Here is a 20717-nt window from a genome sequence, read left to right on the forward strand (position 1 = left end):
CTTCTTTATGCTAATGTAAATAACTACGAATATTGCAAAATACTGCCATAGGTGAATGTTAAGATTTAAGAATTCACCAAAAAAGTTGTACCCATTCCAATTAAGATCACGTTACATCATATTTCTCATATATATTATAGACAAGGTTTCGCTACATCTCATAACGACTCGAACATGGAACTTTCTGTGGAGAATATCGAGTTTTTAGAGAATAATATCATTAGTAATGTGTTTGAATTTGCACTGTCAAACTCAGGAAATACAACTTTCTGAAACACTCCTCGAAATAGACACGTATAATGCCTATGAGGGGACTATTGTGGCGTACAGGTTATAAAATGTAGCTCCTCCTTTCGACTCCTGGCAAAAGTATGTAACTAAGTTGGTAATATTACATTATTTTCAAACGTGGTCGTTTGCAAGAACGGAATGAAATTAACTATACAAATTTGCACAAAGTACAATGGATGATATTCAACTAGACGTCATCACGCAGTGAACTTTGGGAGAAAACAGCATGAAGTCCGGCAAACAGATTCGAACATGTTAAGGATAGCATATGAGAAACCTACGTGAAAATATTCGACATTTTATATACACACATTCCTCATATGATCATGATAATCATACCTTGAACCACTTCCGCGAAAGTCATAAGCACTAAGCTTACCAGGCATGCTTTAAACGCAGGATATCACCTGTTTGACCGAAATATGGTGGCGGAGCGTGATTTCGGGCAATGAATTGTGGGACAAGTTGTTCACTGAATATCATACATTCACTTGGCATTTCCTAAATAGGTACAACTTTAGGGGAACACATGTTATATATACTACAATTCTAAACAAAAAATATTGTGTGTGTCAATTTTGTCCTCTCCCATCAAATTTATTTGAATTTGGCACTACTGGATCAGATGTTTTATTCTTAGGAAAGAAATGTAATAGTTAAGAGCTACGTTTAAGTCGGGTATAATCTAACCAGTCTTAAGCTAACATGTTCTAGTCTGACAAAATCTAATATAAGCTAATGTTAACCTTCGTCACTTGGTCAAATAAGGGTAATAGATGCTGATCCTAATGAAGTCTTTTCACGGTATGACGTTATTTGAAATGACATATACTTTGGATTAGAAAAATGTATCAGTAGTTTATCGATACTTCACTCGGTTTAGCACACCAGAGTGACCTGTATTCTGTAAGTGATTACGAGATATTGCATCTAGAATGTACGCAAAACAGCTTACTTCTTTTCTCAAAAACCTCAAAATAACTTACTCCCCAACAAATAAATATTTTAAACAAGTGTTTCTACACTAGAACTCTGTAGCACGAAACAATTTCTTAGTTTAACATTCTTTAATACCTCTATAAAATTGTGTTATTGAATAAATCGTAATGAAGAAAGTGGGGAACAAAGTGTGAATGTTTTGTCACTTAAAAAATATAAAACATTTCTTACAGGAAACAGAGAACGGAAGTGAAATTCTTCTATGCTAATGCAGCAAAACAAGGTTGTTAAATGTGTATATAAGACTGAAAGAGCAGTTCTTCAATTATTGTGTACATCGCAACTAACTCTTCAACAACCAACATGAAATTCCTTGTGAGTTAATTCTTCTGATGTGTACACATGTCCACATCATCAAACTTTATTTTAATCATTCAGTTTGATTTTGAAAGTTTATCTTATGTTTCAACCGCACGTTTATTCTTGTGATAGTGAGTGATATTTAATTTCTGTTGTTGTGGTACTTGCTTTTTTATTACATTCAAACTACTCGTCATTCAATGTGACAATATGATAATGCAGCAAATCAGCAAATGATAACAAGAAAACAGAAATTAACACCTTAAAAGAACATTCCTATCTTATGTATTTGGATTTATATACACATTAGCTATGTAAATTTCAAGATGTTGAATATTTTGTTCAAAAACTTGATTTTTCAAATATTGTCCAAAAACGGAAATTTTAAAAAACATGTTTTAAGACCAAGATATTTCAGAAATATTTATTTTTCACAGAAAAAATTATCATGTATCAGTGATACAACCAGTAGAATAGTGTGCTATTAACATATATGTGTAAATAAACGCCGATTATAAAAAGAGTAGAGCAGAATTTTTACATGATAATGGCACAAGTGCAAAAATTATGCATTATAATTACTGAATTTGTGTCCAGTAAAAATGCGAGGTGACAGCATGTAATATTCCCTAAAACACTTAAATTATAAAAATTGGTTTCTTTAATATAATTTATCAATCACTCCAAAACAGCTAAGATGAAATGGTTCACACACTCAACAAGATGTACAGAATTATTCAATAAATTTAGATTAAAGTTTATTAAACAAATCAGCTCAAAAATTAAATATTTTACGTTTAATTTTAAGTCAAAATTAACTGTTCTTTGGGTCGTTATAAGAAATAATGATAGATATCGTCAAGTTTCACAAAATGACACGTAAATATACGTTTCCTTCCAGGCTGTAATCCTCTTCGCCCTCGTGGCTGTGGCCTTCTCCGAAGAATCCTCCAGGGACAAGAGAGGGCTTGTCTCCGGCTACGGTGGTCTTGGCTACGGCGGTCTTGGCTATGGTGGACTTGGCTACGGTTATGGTGGTCTCGGCTACGGATACGGTGGTCTTGGTTATGGTATTGGATATGGTCGTGGATATGGTCTTGGCTACGGCTACGGATATTACGGTTAAAGGTAAACAAATATTCATATCACCTTGTCTTATTCACTTAAATACCTTAACAATTAATATTTCACGTGAACATCAAAACAGTTTCCAGATTTAAATTTTCCTAAAACTTATGTACAGGGTGTTTTCAAAAATGGAATTACAACTCTGGCTCTCGATTGAACCTAAACGAACGAAGATAAGAAATTTTTGGTATTTGTAGTCAGGAGAAAGCTGAACAACGGCACATTGCACTTTGTGTTAGTGGGTTTCTTGGGAAACCTTTCCTGCTTGATGGATTGGACGGGTTGGTGCTATTCGTTGCCCTCCACGTTCACCGGACTTTAACTCCTAGACTTTTATTTGTAGAGCTATATTAAGGATATTGTGTACAGAACAAATGTAAGCCAATTTGGATGGGCTGAAGCACAAGACTACACCTGCCATCACAACAATCCCTGCAGAAATGTTGGAAAGATCGTGACAGAAAATCGAATAACGTCTCGACGTTATTAGAGATAAAAGGTGCTGATGTAGAGCTTTACTACGATCGCAGCAAATTGGAACTTCGCTGTCATATTTTGGAGTAAAGGTTTCAAAATTATCTATATATTAAATTCTACAGTAATATTAGGTTTAGAAAATCTCTTCTCTGAACTTATAAATTGTACTTTATCCAAATTCAAATGTTACTTTCTCATCAAGAATTTGTTCTTTGCATTACAGATCTGAAGCACAACCTTGGTGGAACAAGACTACCTTTACAGATTAACCCAGCATTCGTTGTAAAAATATTAACATGAAGTAAAATAATATCTTAAAGCAATAAAAATGTTCAATATCAACACGCTGTTTTTCTGTTTAGACTACTTTAAAATGTATCACAGTGAGCTAAAAATATTTGCCATTTAAAGAAAATATTCTTCTGTCGAACTGTCGTGGGAAATATGTGAGGTGATTAGACCCGTAATTCTGAATTAGGTAACAACTCCGAAAACTTGAAACACAAATTTGTGAGGCCGGCACGAACAGCTTAATCTAACGCTGTGGTAAATGTCTGAACAGGAACGGTGATTATGTGAAGCAGTATTGCCATGTAGCCATTTTCACCCAAAAAAACGCATTTGTCCATTGTACAATGTTATTTACAGCCGTTGAAATATTTTCTCTGATCACCCGACTTACTTTCCGAAAAAGGCTTTATTTTTCACTAGCCAAAATAATGTACTCAATAAATATTGAATTAAGTATTCCACCAATAATTATATAAATAGAAAAATTTTGTATTTCTCTGATTTAGCGCCAGTTTTCTTATACTTAAGACAAATCGGAACGCTGAAGATCATTTGAAATGCAATTTCAAAAAAATACATTGTAAAGAAACATAAATGTCCATGCTAGGACTCAAACCTTGGACAGTCGGTGGCGAGAATGTGAGTCCAGAATTCGACGGGTTTGGTCACGCAAGAAACTCAAAATAGAAATCGTTGACATTTCTGTACTGAAGTGATATAAATACTGCTTCACATGAAACTATTACAAAAGTGAGTGATACAAAAATATTGGCTAGTATGCGATGATTTTAATTAAGTCTGCTGGTAACCATCAATAGTTTACATTTAAATATAATTTTTAAAATATACATCACGAGTGACTTATTTTAATTCAACTTTTGCGAGTCATTTCAAGAAACAAATTACAACTTAGTACTTCTTTAAAGTCCTTCATACTTACATTCATAATACTAGAAGAGAAGAAAATATACATTAGATAAAATCAATAAAACATCATCAACTATAACAGTTCTTGCAGTGTCATCTCTTGGTCAAAATATAATAAAATATACTAATAATATCATTATACACACACAGAGGTAGGCTATATTTTAGAAATTAAGCTATCGTAAATCGACAAAGACGTATATTTGCATGTTAGTTTGCGCCACAAATTTCGACATTAAAATCATTGATATCCAAGGGACCGAGCATTGAAATTCTTTGTTGGTGTTTATCAAAGAGTAATCTGTAAGTGTGCTTTTAATTTGGAAGCACAAAAGTTAGGAAATGGCCTTATTTAGTTTATATCTAGAACACCTAAGGGAAGAAAACAGAAAAATAAAAGATAAAAGCTAAGAAACAAGTGAAGATATAACATCAGATAACAACGTTTCTTTTCTATGTTTGCGTTTGACCTACTGACATTTTGGCAGCAATTTCCGTATTACTACTACCTGAGCGAGTATAGCAAAAACATAGGGTCTGAAATGTCTTCTTTACGCCACTGTAAATACCTATAAACATTGCAAATTACTGCCATAGGTGAATGTTAAGATTTAAGAATTCACCAAAAAAGTTGTACCCATTCCAATTAAGATCACGTTACATCATATTGCACATATATTATAGACCAGGTTTCGCTACTTCTCATAACGACTCGAACATGGAACTTTCTGTGGGGAATATCGAGTTCTTAGAGAATAATAAGTTGGTAACATTATATTATTTTCAAACGTGGCCGTTTGCAAGAACGGAAATAAATTAACTATACAAATCTGCACAAAGTACAATGGATGATATTCAACTAGACGTCATCACGCAGTGCACTTTGGGACAAAACAGCATGAAGTCCGGCAAACAGATTTGAACGTGTTGAGGATAGCTTATGAGAAGCCTTCTTACAGTGAAAAATTTTCGACATTTTATATACACACATTCCTCATATGATCATGATAATCATACCTTGAACCACTTCCGCGAAAGTCATAAGCACTAAGCTTACCAGGTATGCTTTAAACGCAGGATATCACCTGTTTGCCCGAAATATGGCGGCGGAGCGTGATTTCGCCGAATGAATTATGGGACAAGCTGTTCACTGAATATCATCCATTCACTTGGTATTTCCTAAATAGGTACGACTTTAGGGGAACATATGTTATATATACTACAATTATAAACAAAAAATTGTTTCTGTCAATTTTGTCCTCTCCCCATCAAATTTATTTCAATTTGGCACTACTGGATGAGATTCTTTATTCTTAGGAAATAAATGTAATAGTTAAGATACGTTGAAGTCGGGTATAATCTAATCAGTCTTAAGCTAACATGTTCTAGTCTGACAAAATCTAACTAACTAACTAACTAACTAACTCCCAAGCCTTCTTAAACCCGAAGGTTCATGGCTGCAGCAACACAGACCTTCCATCTTTCCCTATCTCGAGCAAGTTCTATATACTCTTTTCCATCCCTACCGATTTCATTTAGGTCCATCTCAACGTTGTCCCTCCATCTTCGTCTTGGCCTTCCTACAGGCCATCAGGTTTCCCAACAAGAATCCTGTAAACTCCTCTTTCCTCTCCCATTCGTGCCACATGGCCTGCCCACCTAAGTCTTCTTGATTTAATCATTCTAATAATATCTGGACATGAATTCAAATTATGTAGTTCTCCACTCACCTGTCTCCTCATCCCTTTTAGGTCCAAAGATTTTCCTAAGGATCTTATTTTCAAATACTCTCAATTTATGTTCCTCTTTCAATGTAAGGGACCAAGTTTCACATCCATATAATACTACAGGCAAAATTACTGTTTTGTATATTTTAACTTTTAGTTTCTTAGATATTAAACGAGAAGATAAAAGTTTATGAAGAGAGAAGTAACATGCATTTCCTGAATTAAGCCTACTTTTTATTTCCTCTTTAATATAATTTTCATTTGTTAATATTACTCCTAAGTATTTGAATTTGGAAACTGGTTCAAACGAGTTGTTATCAATATTTAGATTTTGATTATTACCTAACACTTGGTTTCGGCCTGTAAGCATATATTTAGTTTTGTCTTTGGTAACTTCCAAACCTATCTCTTTAGCAGTTTTGAAAAATATTTTAGCATTATTCTTAATTGTATTCACATCATCCCCCAGTAAGTCTACATCATCTGCATATGCTAACAACTGAGTCACACCATTTAATTTTAGTCCTTCTTTAGTTTCTTTTACCTTCCTAACAGCATATTCTAAGGCAAAATTAAAGAACAATGGAGATAATGCATCTCCTTGTTTTAACCCATCATGAATTGTAAATTTGTCAGACTTATTAATATCCACACGAATTTTACTTTCTGTTTCACTGGTGCATATTTTTATCATACTAACAAGACTCTTAGGTATTCCAAACTCTATTAATATATTATATAATTTATCTCTTTTCACCGAATCATATGCTTTTTTGAAATCAATGAATAGCTGATGGACATTTTGATTATATTCCCACTTTTTTTCAAGTGTCTGTCTGATGTGAAAAATTTGATCTGTAGTTGATCTGTTACGTTTAAATCCACATTGATAATCACCTATAATTTCATTAGCATATGGGGTTAGTTTTGTTACAAGAATGTTAGACAATATTTTGTATGTTGTTGAGAGTAGAGAAATTCCACGGTAATTATTGCAGTTCATTTTATCACCTTTTTTAAACACAGCAACAATTATGGATTCTTTCCACTGTTGAGGGATTTCTTCTTTATTCCATATTAAACAAATTAATTTATGAATTTGACATATTAATGAATTTCCACCATATTTAATTAACTCAGCTGGTATTAAATCAATACCAGGTGCTTTGTTATTCTTTAGCCTTTTAATAGCATCTTTAACTTCAGTCAAGTTAGGTTCTGGAACTAAAGGTTCTGCTGTGTGCACTTCATTTACTTCTGATTTATCTCCTACATGGACATTTAAAAGGTCATTAAAGTAGTTCTTCCATCTATTTAGAATATCGTTTGGGTCAGCTAGAAAATCACCGTCTTTATCTTCTATCAAGTTTAATTTAGGTTGCCACCCCTTTCTAAACTCATTTACACCTTTATATAAATCTCTGATATTTTTATTTTTGCTGTTTGTTTCAATTTCGTTAATTTTGCTTTTCACGTAATCTCTTTTTTACTTCTAAACGTGCGGTTAACTTCTCGTTTTATTCTATTATAATTTTTTAGATTTGTATCATCAGAGTTACTTAACCACCTAAGTCTAGCCTGATTTCTTATTTCTATTAGATTATGACATTCATTATCAAACTATGGCTTACTTTTTCTCGGTTTATGGTATCCTATACTTTCTTCAGCTGCTGATTCTATTGCATTACGTATGTGCTCCCAATTCTCATTTACGTCTGTTTCATTTATATTTTCATCATCATTTAAATCCTGCAAACATCAAATCTGGTATAATCTAACCAGTCTTAAGCTAACATGTTCTAGCCTGACAAAATCTAATGTAAGCTAATGTTAACCTTCGTTCCTTGGTCAAATAACTGTAATACATGCTGATCCTAATGAAGTCTTTTCACGGTATGACGTTATTTGAAATGACATATACTTTGGATTAGAAAAATGTATCCGTTGTTTATCGTTACTTCACTCGGTTTAGCACACCAGAGTGACCTGTATTCTGTAAGTGATTACAAGATATTGCATCTAGAATGTACGCAAAACGGCTTACTTCTTTTCTCAAAAACCTTAAAATAACTTACTCCCCAACAAATAAATATTTTAAACAAGTGTTTCTACACTAGAACTCTGTAGCATGAAACAATTTCTCAGTTTAGCATTCTTTAATACCTCTATAAAAATGTGTTATTGAATAAATCGTAATGAAGAAAGTGGGGAACAAAGTGTAAATGTTTTGTCACTTAAAAAATACAAAACATTTCTTACAGGAAACAGAGAACGGAAGTGAAATTCTTCTATGCTAATGCAGCAAAACAAGGTTGTTAAATGTGTATATAAGACTGATAGAGCAGTTCTTCAATTATTGTGTACATCGCAACTAACTCTTCAACAACCAACATGAAATTCCTTGTGAGTTAATTTTTCTGATGTGTACACATGTGCAAATCATCAAACTTTATTTTAATCATTCACTTTGATTTTCAAAGTTTATTTTTGTTTCAAACGCACGATTATTCTTGTGATAGTGTGTCATATTTAATTTTTGTTCTTGTGGTACTTGCTTTTTTAGTACATTCAAACTACTCGTCATTCAAAGTGACAATATGATAATACAGCAAATCAGCAAATGTTATTTTTATTATGATAACAAGAAAACACCAACTTAACACCTTAAAAGAACATTCCTATCTTATGTATTTGGATTTATATACACATTAGCTAAGTAAATTTCAAGATGTTGAATATTTTGTTCAAAAACTTGATTTTTCAGATATTGTCCAAAAACGATATATTTTTAAAAAAAACATGTTTTAAGACCAAGATATTTCAGAAATATTTATTTTTCACAGAAAAAATTATCATGTATCAGTGATACAACCAGTAGAATAATGTGCTATTAACAGAAATGTGTAAATATAAGCCGATTATAAAAAGAGTAGAGCAGAATTTTTACATGATAATGGCACAAGTGCAAAAACTATGCATTATAATTACTGAATTTGTGTCCAGTAAAAATGCGAGGTGACAGCATGTAATATTCCTTAAAACACTTAAATTATAAAAATTGGTTTCTTTAATATAATTTATCAATCACTCCAAAACAGCTAAGATGAAATGGTTCGCACACTCAACAAGATGTACAGAATTATTCAATAAATTTAGATTAAAGTTTATTAAACAAATCAGCTCAAAAATTAAATATTTTACGTTTAATTTTAAGTCAAAATTAACTGTTCTTTGGGTCGTTATAAGAAATAATAGATAATGATAGATATCGTCAAGTTTCACAAAATGACACGTAAATATACGTTTCCTTCCAGGCTGTAATCCTCTTCGCCCTCGTGGCTGTGGCCTTCTCCGAAGAATCCTCCAGGGACAAGAGAGGGCTTGTCTCCGGCTACGGTGGTCTTGGCTACGGCGGTCTTGGCTATGGTGGACTTGGCTACGGTTATGGTGGTCTCGGCTACGGATACGGTGGTCTTGGTTATGGTATTGGATATGGTCGTGGATATGGTCTTGGCTACGGCTACGGATATTACGGTTAAAGGTAAACAAATATTCATATCACCTTGTCTTATTCACTTAAATACCTTAACAATTAATATTTCACGTGAACATCAAAACAGTTTCCAGATTTAAATTTTCCTAAAACTTATGTACAGGGTGTTTTCAAAAATGGAATTACAACTCTGGCTCTCGATTGAACCTAAACGAACGAAGATAAGAAATTTTTGGTATTTGTAGTCAGGAGAAAGCTGAACAACGGCACATTGCACTTTGTGTTAGTGGGTTTCTTGGGAAACTCTTCTGCTTGATGGATTGGACGGGTTGGTGCTATTTGTTGCCCTCCACGTTCACCGGACTTTAACTCCTAGACTTTTATTTGTAGAGCTATATTAAGGATATTGTGTACAGAACAAATGTAAGCCAATTTGGATGGGCTGAAGCACAAGACTACACCTGCCATCACAACAATCCCTGCAGAAATGTTGGAAAGATCGTGACAGAAAATCGAATAACGTCTCGACGTTATTAGAGATAAAAGGTGCTGATGTAGAGCTTTACTACGATCACAGCAAATTGGAACTTCGCTGTCATATTTTGGAGTAAAGGTTTCAAAATTATCTATATATTAAATTCTACAGTAATATTAGGTTTAGAAAATCTCTTCTCTGAACTTATAAATTGTACTTTATCCAAATTCAAATGTTACTTTCTCATCAAGAATTTGTTCTTTGCATTACAGATCTGAAGCACAACCTTGGTGGAACAAGACTACCTTTACAGATTAACCCAGCATTCGTTGTAAAAATATTAACATGAAGTAAAATAATATCTTAAAGCAATAAAAATGTTCAATATCAACACGCTGTTTTTCTGTTTAGACTACTTTAAAATGTATCACAGTGAGCTAAAAATATTTGCCATTTAAAGAAAATATTCTTCTGTCGAACTGTCGTGGGAAATATGTGAGGTGATTAGACCCGTAATTCTGAATTAGGTAACAACTCCGAAAACTTGAAACACAAATTTGTGAGGCCGGCACGAACAGCTTAATCTAACGCTGTGGTAAATGTCTGAACAGGAACGGTGATTATGTGAAGCAGTATTGCCATGTAGCCATTTTCACCCAAAAAAACGCATTTGTCCATTGTACAATGTTATTTACAGCCGTTGAAATATTTTCTCTGATCACCCGACTTACTTTCCGAAAAAGGCTTTATTTTTCACTAGCCAAAATAATGTACTCAATAAATATTGAATTAAGTATTCCACCAATAATTATATAAATAGAAAAATTTTGTATTTCTCTGATTTAGCGCCAGTTTTCTTATACTTAAGACAAATCGGAACGCTGAAGATCATTTGAAATGCAATTTCAAAAAAATACATTGTAAAGAAACATAAATGTCCATGCTAGGACTCAAACCTTGGACAGTCGGTGGCGAGAATGTGAGTCCAGAATTCGACGGGTTTGGTCACGCAAGAAACTCAAAATAGAAATCGTTGACATTTCTGTACTGAAGTGATATAAATACTGCTTCACATGAAACTATTACAAAAGTGAGTGATACAAAAATATTGGCTAGTATGCGATGATTTTAATTAAGTCTGCTGGTAACCATCAATAGTTTACATTTAAATATAATTTTTAAAATATACATCACGAGTGACTTATTTTAATTCAACTTTTGCGAGTCATTTCAAGAAACAAATTACAACTTAGTACTTCTTTAAAGTCCTTCATACTTACATTCATAATACTAGAAGAGAAGAAAATATACATTAGATAAAATCAATAAAACATCATCAACTATAACAGTTCTTGCAGTGTCATCTCTTGGTCAAAATATAATAAAATATACTAATAATATCATTATACACACACAGAGGTAGGCTATATTTTAGAAATTAAGCTATCGTAAATCGACAAAGACGTATATTTGCATGTTAGTTTGCGCCACAAATTTCGACATTAAAATCATTGATATCCAAGGGACCGAGCATTGAAATTCTTTGTTGGTGTTTATCAAAGAGTAATCTGTAAGTGTGCTTTTAATTTGGAAGCACAAAAGTTAGGAAATGGCCTTATTTAGTTTATATCTAGAACACCTAAGGGAAGAAAACAGAAAAATAAAAGATAAAAGCTAAGAAACAAGTGAAGATATAACATCAGATAACAACGTTTCTTTTCTATGTTTGCGTTTGACCTACTGACATTTTGGCAGCAATTTCCGTATTACTACTACCTGAGCGAGTATAGCAAAAACATAGGGTCTGAAATGTCTTCTTTACGCCACTGTAAATACCTATAAACATTGCAAATTACTGCCATAGGTGAATGTTAAGATTTAAGAATTCACCAAAAAAGTTGTACCCATTCCAATTAAGATCACGTTACATCATATTGCACATATATTATAGACCAGGTTTCGCTACTTCTCATAACGACTCGAACATGGAACTTTCTGTGGGGAATATCGAGTTCTTAGAGAATAATAAGTTGGTAACATTATATTATTTTCAAACGTGGCCGTTTGCAAGAACGGAAATAAATTAACTATACAAATCTGCACAAAGTACAATGGATGATATTCAACTAGACGTCATCACGCAGTGCACTTTGGGACAAAACAGCATGAAGTCCGGCAAACAGATTTGAACGTGTTGAGGATAGCTTATGAGAAGCCTTCTTACAGTGAAAAATTTTCGACATTTTATATACACACATTCCTCATATGATCATGATAATCATACCTTGAACCACTTCCGCGAAAGTCATAAGCACTAAGCTTACCAGGTATGCTTTAAACGCAGGATATCACCTGTTTGCCCGAAATATGGCGGCGGAGCGTGATTTCGCCGAATGAATTATGGGACAAGCTGTTCACTGAATATCATCCATTCACTTGGTATTTCCTAAATAGGTACGACTTTAGGGGAACATATGTTATATATACTACAATTATAAACAAAAAATTGTTTCTGTCAATTTTGTCCTCTCCCCATCAAATTTATTTCAATTTGGCACTACTGGATGAGATTCTTTATTCTTAGGAAACAAATGTAATAGTTAAGATACGTTGAAGTCGGGTATAATCTAACCAGTCTTAAGCTAACATGTTCTAGTCTGACAAAATCTAACTAACTAACTAACTAACTCCCAAGCCTTCTTAAACCCGAAGGTTCATGGCTGCAGCAACACAGACCTTCCATCTTTCCCTATCTCGAGCAAGTTCTATATACTCTTTTCCATCCCTACCGATTTCATTTAGGTCCATCTCAACGTTGTCCCTCCATCTTCGTCTTGGCCTTCCTACAGGCCATCAGGTTTCCCAACAAGAATCCTGTAAACTCCTCTTTCCTCTCCCATTCGTGCCACATGGCCTGCCCACCTAAGTCTTCTTGATTTAATCATTCTAATAATATCTGGACATGAATTCAAATTATGTAGTTCTCCACTCACCTGTCTCCTCATCCCTTTTAGGTCCAAAGATTTTCCTAAGGATCTTATTTTCAAATACTCTCAATTTATGTTCCTCTTTCAATGTAAGGGACCAAGTTTCACATCCATATAATACTACAGGCAAAATTACTGTTTTGTATATTTTAACTTTTAGTTTCTTAGATATTAAACGAGAAGATAAAAGTTTATGAAGAGAGAAGTAACATGCATTTCCTGAATTAAGCCTACTTTTTATTTCCTCTTTAATATAATTTTCATTTGTTAATATTACTCCTAAGTATTTGAATTTGGAAACTGGTTCAAACGAGTTGTTATAAATATTTAGATTTTGATTATTACCTAACACTTGGTTTCGGCCTGTAAGCATATATTTAGTTTTGTCTTTGGTAACTTCCAAACCTATCTCTTTAGCAGTTTTGAAAAATATTTTAGCATTATTCTTAATTGTATTCACATCATCCCCCAGTAAGTCTACATCATCTGCATATGCTAACAACTGCGTCACACCATTTTAGTCCTTCTTTAGTTTCTTTTACCTTCCTAACAGCATATTCTAAGGCAAAATTAAAGAGCAATGGAGATAATGCATCTCCTTGTTTTAACCCATCATGAATTGTAAATTTGTCAGACTTATTAATATCCACACGAATTTTACTTTCTGTTTCACTGGTGCATATTTTTATCATACTAACAAGACTCTTAGGTATTCCAAACTCTACTAATATATTATATAATTTATCTCTTTTAACCGAATCATATGCTTTCTTGAAATCAATGAATAGCTGATGGACATTTTGATTATATTCCCACTTTTTTCAAGTGTCTGTCTGATGTGAAAAATTTGATCTGTAGTTGATCTGTTACGTTTAAATCCACATTGATAATCACCTATAATTTCATTAGCATATGGGGTTAGTTTTGTTACAAGAATGTTAGACAATATTTTGTATGTTGTTGAGAGTAGAGAAATTCCACGGTAATTATTGCAGTTCATTTTATCACCTTTTTTAAACACAGCAACAATTATGGATTCTTTCCACTGTTGAGGGATTTCTTCTTTATTCCATATTAAACAAATTAATTTATGAATTTGACATATTAATGAATTTCCACCATATTTAATTAACTCAGCTGGTATTAAATCAATACCAGGTGCTTTGTTATTCTTTAGCCTTTTAATAGCATCTTTAACTTCAGTCAAGTTAGGTTCTGGAACTAAAGGTTCTGCTGTGTGCACTTCATTTACTTCTGATTTATCTCCTACATGGACATTTAAAAGGTCATTAAAGTAGTTCTTCCATCTATTTAGAATATCGTTTGGGTCAGCTAGAAAATCACCGTCTTTATCTTCTATCAAGTTTAATTTAGGTTGCCACCCCTTCCTAAACTCATTTACACCTTTATATAAATCTCTGATATTTTTATTTTTGCTGTTTGTTTCAATTTCGTTAATTTTGCTTTTCACGTAATCTCTTTTTTACTTCTAAACGTGCGGTTAACTTCTCGTTTTATTCTATTATAATTTTTTAGATTTGTATCATCAGAGTTACTTAACCACCTAAGTCTAGCCTGATTTCTTATTTCTATTAGATTATGACATTCATTATCAAACTATGGCTTACTTTTTCTCGGTTTATGGTATCCTATACTTTCTTCAGCTGCTGATTCTATTGCATTACGTATGTGCTCCCAATTCTCATTTACGTCTGTTTCATTTATATTTTCATCATCATTTAAATCCTGCAAACATCAAATCTGGTATAATCTAACCAGTCTTAAGCTAACATGTTCTAGCCTGACAAAATCTAATGTAAGCTAATGTTAACCTTCGTTCCTTGGTCAAATAACTGTAATACATGCTGATCCTAATGATGTCTTTTCACGGTATGACGTTATTTGAAATGACATATACTTTGGATTAGAAAAATGTATCCGTTGTTTATCGTTACTTCACTCGGTTTAGCACACCAGAGTGACCTGTATTCTGTAAGTGATTACAAGATATTGCATCTAGAATGTACGCAAAACGGCTTACTTCTTTTCTCAAAAACCTTAAAATAACTTACTCCCCAACAAATAAATATTTTAAACAAGTGTTTCTACACTAGAACTCTGTAGCATGAAACAATTTCTCAGTTTAGCATTCTTTAATACCTCTATAAAAATGTGTTATTGAATAAATCGTAATGAAGAAAGTGGGGAACAAAGTGTAAATGTTTTGTCACTTAAAAAATACAAAACATTTCTTACAGGAAACAGAGAACGGAAGTGAAATTCTTCTATGCTAATGCAGCAAAACAAGGTTGTTAAATGTGTATATAAGACTGATAGAGCAGTTCTTCAATTATTGTGTACATCGCAACTAACTCTTCAACAACCAACATGAAATTCCTTGTGAGTTAATTTTTCTGATGTGTACACATGTGCAAATCATCAAACTTTATTTTAATCATTCACTTTGATTTTCAAAGTTTATTTTTGTTTCAAACGCACGATTATTCTTGTGATAGTGTGTCATATTTAATTTTTGTTCTTGTGGTACTTGCTTTTTTAGTACATTCAAACTACTCGTCATTCAAAGTGACAATATGATAATACAGCAAATCAGCAAATGTTATTTTTATTATGATAACAAGAAAACACCAACTTAACACCTTAAAAGAACATTCCTATCTTATGTATTTGGATTTATATACACATTAGCTAAGTAAATTTCAAGATGTTGAATATTTTGTTCAAAAACTTGATTTTTCAGATATTGTCCAAAAACGATATATTTTTAAAAAAAACATGTTTTAAGACCAAGATATTTCAGAAATATTTATTTTTCACAGAAAAAATTATCATGTATCAGTGATACAACCAGTAGAATAATGTGCTATTAACAGAAATGTGTAAATATAAGCCGATTATAAAAAGAGTAGAGCAGAATTTTTACATGATAATGGCACAAGTGCAAAAACTATGCATTATAATTACTGAATTTGTGTCCAGTAAAAATGCGAGGTGACAGCATGTAATATTCCTTAAAACACTTAAATTATAAAAATTGGTTTCTTTAATATAATTTATCAATCACTCCAAAACAGCTAAGATGAAATGGTTCGCACACTCAACAAGATGTACAGAATTATTCAATAAATTTAGATTAAAGTTTATTAAACAAATCAGCTCAAAAATTAAATATTTTACGTTTAATTTTAAGTCAAAATTAACTGTTCTTTGGGTCGTTATAAGAAATAATAGATAATGATAGATATCGTCAAGTTTCACAAAATGACACGTAAATATACGTTTCCTTCCAGGCTGTAATCCTCTTCGCCCTCGTGGCTGTGGCCTTCTCCGAAGAATCCTCCAGGGACAAGAGAGGGCTTGTCTCCGGCTACGGTGGTCTTGGCTACGGCGGTCTTGGCTATGGTGGACTTGGCTACGGTTATGGTGGTCTCGGCTACGGATACGGTGGTCTTGGTTATGGTATTGGATATGGTCGTGGATATGGTCTTGGCTACGGCTACGGATATTACGGTTAAAGGTAAACAAATATTCATATCACCTTGTCTTATTCACTTAAATACCTTAACAATTAATATTTCACGTGAACATCAAAACAGTTTCCAGATTTAAATTTTCCTAAAACTTATGTACAGGGTGTTTTCAAAAATGGAATTACAACTCTGGCTCTCGATTGAACCTAAACGAACGAAGATAAGAAATTTTTGGTATTTGTAGTCAGGAGAAAGCTGAACAACGGCACATTGCACTTTGTGTTAGTGGGTTTCTTGGGAAACTCTTCTGCTTGATGGATTGGACGGGTTGGTGCTATTTGTTGCCCTCCACGTTCACCGGACTTTAACTCCTAGACTTTTATTTGTAGAGCTATATTAAGGATATTGTGTACAGAACAAATGTAAGCCAATTTGGATGGGCTGAAGCACAAGACTACACCTGCCATCACAACAATCCCTGCAGAAATGTTGGAAAGATCGTGACAGAAAATCGAATAACGTCTCGACGTTATTAGAGATAAAAGGTGCTGATGTAGAGCTTTACTACGATCGCAGCAAATTGGAACTTCGCTGTCATATTTTGGAGTAAAGGTTTCAAAATTATCTATATATTAAATTCTACAGTAATATTAGGTTTAGAAAATCTCTTCTCTGAACTTATAAATTGTACTTTATCCAAATTCAAATGTTACTTTCTCATCAAGAATTTGTTCTTTGCATTACAGATCTGAAGCACAACCTTGGTGGAACAAGACTACCTTTACAGATTAACCCAGCATTCGTTGTAAAAATATTAACATGAAGTAAAATAATATCTTAAAGCAATAAAAATGTTCAATATCAACACGCTGTTTTTCTGTTTAGACTACTTTAAAATGTATCACAGTGAGCTAAAAATATTTGCCATTTAAAGAAAATATTCTTCTGTCGAACTGTCGTGGGAAATATGTGAGGTGATTAGACCCGTAATTCTGAATTAGGTAACAACTCCGAAAACTTGAAACACAAATTTGTGAGGCCGGCACGAACAGCTTAATCTAACGCTGTGGTAAATGTCTGAACAGGAACGGTGATTATGTGAAGCAGTATTGCCATGTAGCCATTTTCACCCAAAAAAACGCATTTGTCCATTGTACAATGTTATTTACAGCCGTTGAAATATTTTCTCTGATCACCCGACTTACTTTCCGAAAAAGGCTTTATTTTTCACTAGCCAAAATAATGTACTCAATAAATATTGAATTAAGTATTCCACCAATAATTATATAAATAGAAAAATTTTGTATTTCTCTGATTTAGCGCCAGTTTTCTTATACTTAAGACAAATCGGAACGCTGAAGATCATTTGAAATGCAATTTCAAAAAAATACATTGTAAAGAAACATAAATGTCCATGCTAGGACTCAAACCTTGGACAGTCGGTGGCGAGAATGTGAGTCCAGAATTCGACGGGTTTGGTCACGCAAGAAACTCAAAATAGAAATCGTTGACATTTCTGTACTGAAGTGATATAAATACTGCTTCACATGAAACTATTACAAAAGTGAGTGATACAAAAATATTGGCTAGTATGCGATGATTTTAATTAAGTCTGCTGGTAACCATCAATAGTTTACATTTAAATATAATTTTTAAAATATACATCACGAGTGACTTATTTTAATTCAACTTTTGCGAGTCATTTCAAGAAACAAATTACAACTTAGTACTTCTTTAAAGTCCTTCATACTTACATTCATAATACTAGAAGAGAAGAAAATATACATTAGATAAAATCAATAAAACATCATCAACTATAACAGTTCTTGCAGTGTCATCTCTTGGTCAAAATATAATAAAATATACTAATAATATCATTATACACACACAGAGGTAGGCTATATTTTAGAAATTAAGCTATCGTAAATCGACAAAGACGTATATTTGCATGTTAGTTTGCGCCACAAATTTCGACATTAAAATCATTGATATCCAAGGGACCGAGCATTGAAATTCTTTGTTGGTGTTTATCAAAGAGTAATCTGTAAGTGTGCTTTTAATTTGGAAGCACAAAAGTTAGGAAATGGCCTTATTTAGTTTATATCTAGAACACCTAAGGGAAGAAAACAGAAAAATAAAAGATAAAAGCTAAGAAACAAGTGAAGATATAACATCAGATAACAACGTTTCTTTTCTATGTTTGCGTTTGACCTACTGACATTTTGGCAGCAATTTCCGTATTACTACTACCTGAGCGAGTATAGCAAAAACATAGGGTCTGAAATGTCTTCTTTACGCCACTGTAAATACCTATAAACATTGCAAATTACTGCCATAGGTGAATGTTAAGATTTAAGAATTCACCAAAAAAGTTGTACCCATTCCAATTAAGATCACGTTACATCATATTGCACATATATTATAGACCAGGTTTCGCTACTTCTCATAACGACTCGAACATGGAACTTTCTGTGGGGAATATCGAGTTCTTAGAGAATAATAAGTTGGTAACATTATATTATTTTCAAACGTGGCCATTTGCAAGAACGGAAATAAATTAACTATACAAATCTGCACAAAGTACAATGGATGATATTCAACTAGACGTCATCACGCAGTGCACTTTGGGACAAAACAGCATGAAGTCCGGCAAACAGATTTGAACGTGTTGAGGATAGCTTATGAGAAGCCTTCTTACAGTGAAAAATTTTCGACATTTTATATACACACATTCCTCATATGATCATGATAATCATACCTTGAACCACTTCCGCGAAAGTCATAAGCACTAAGCTTACCAGGTATGCTTTAAACGCAGGATATCACCTGTTTGCCCGAAATATGGCGGCGGAGCGTGATTTCGCCGAATGAATTATGGGACAAGCTGTTCACTGAATATCATCCATTCACTTGGTATTTCCTAAATAGGTACGACTTTAGGGGAACATATGTTATATATACTACAATTATAAACAAAAAATTGTTTCTGTCAATTTTGTCCTCTCCCCATCAAATTTATTTCAATTTGGCACTACTGGATGAGATTCTTTATTCTTAGGAAATAAATGTAATAGTTAAGATACGTTGAAGTCGGGTATAATCTAACCAGTCTTAAGCTAACATGTTCTAGTCTGACAAAATCTAACTAACTAACTAACTAACTAACTCCCAAGCCTTCTTAAACCCGAAGGTTCATGGCTGCAGCAACACAGACCTTCCATCTTTCCCTATCTCGAGCAAGTTCTATATACTCTTTTCCATCCCTACCGATTTCATTTAGGTCCATCTCAACGTTGTCCCTCCATCTTCGTCTTGGCCTTCCTACAGGCCATCAGGTTTCCCAACAAGAATCCTGTAAACTCCTCTTTCCTCTCCCATTCGTGCCACATGGCCTGCCCACCTAAGTCTTCTTGATTTAATCATTCTAATAATATCTGGACATGAATTCAAATTATGTAGTTCTCCACTCACCTGTCTCCTCATCCCTTTTAGGTCCAAAGATTTTCCTAAGGATCTTATTTTCAAATACTCTCAATTTATGTTCCTCTTTCAATGTAAGGGACCAAGTTTCACATCCATATAATACTACAGGCAAAATTACTGTTTTGTATATTTTAACTTTTAGTTTCTTAGATATTAAACGAGAAGATAAAAGTTTATGAAGAGAGAAGTAACATGCATTTCCTGAATTAAGCCTACTTTTTATTTCCTCTTTAATATAATTTTCATTTGTTAATATTACTCCTAAGTATTTGAATTTGGAAACTGGTTCAAACGAGTTGTTATCAATATTTAGATTTTGATTATTACCTAACACTTGGTTTCGGCCTGTAAGCATATATTTAGTTTTGTCTTTGGTAACTTCCAAACCTATCTCTTTAGCAGTTTTGAAAAATATTTTAGCATTATTCTTAATTGTATTCACATCATCCCCCAGTAAGTCTACATCATCTGCATATGCTAACAACTGCGTCACACCATTTTAGTCCTTCTTTAGTTTCTTTTACCTTCCTAACAGCATATTCTAAGGCAAAATTAAAGAGCAATGGAGATAATGCATCTCCTTGTTTTAACCCATCATGAATTGTAAATTTGTCAGACTTATTAATATCCACACGAATTTTACTTTCT

The sequence above is a fragment of the Lepisma saccharinum genome, chromosome 28, assembly GCF_977018435.1.
Source record: "Lepisma saccharinum chromosome 28, izLepSacc3.1, whole genome shotgun sequence".
Lineage (NCBI taxonomy): Eukaryota > Metazoa > Arthropoda > Insecta > Zygentoma > Lepismatidae > Lepisma > Lepisma saccharinum.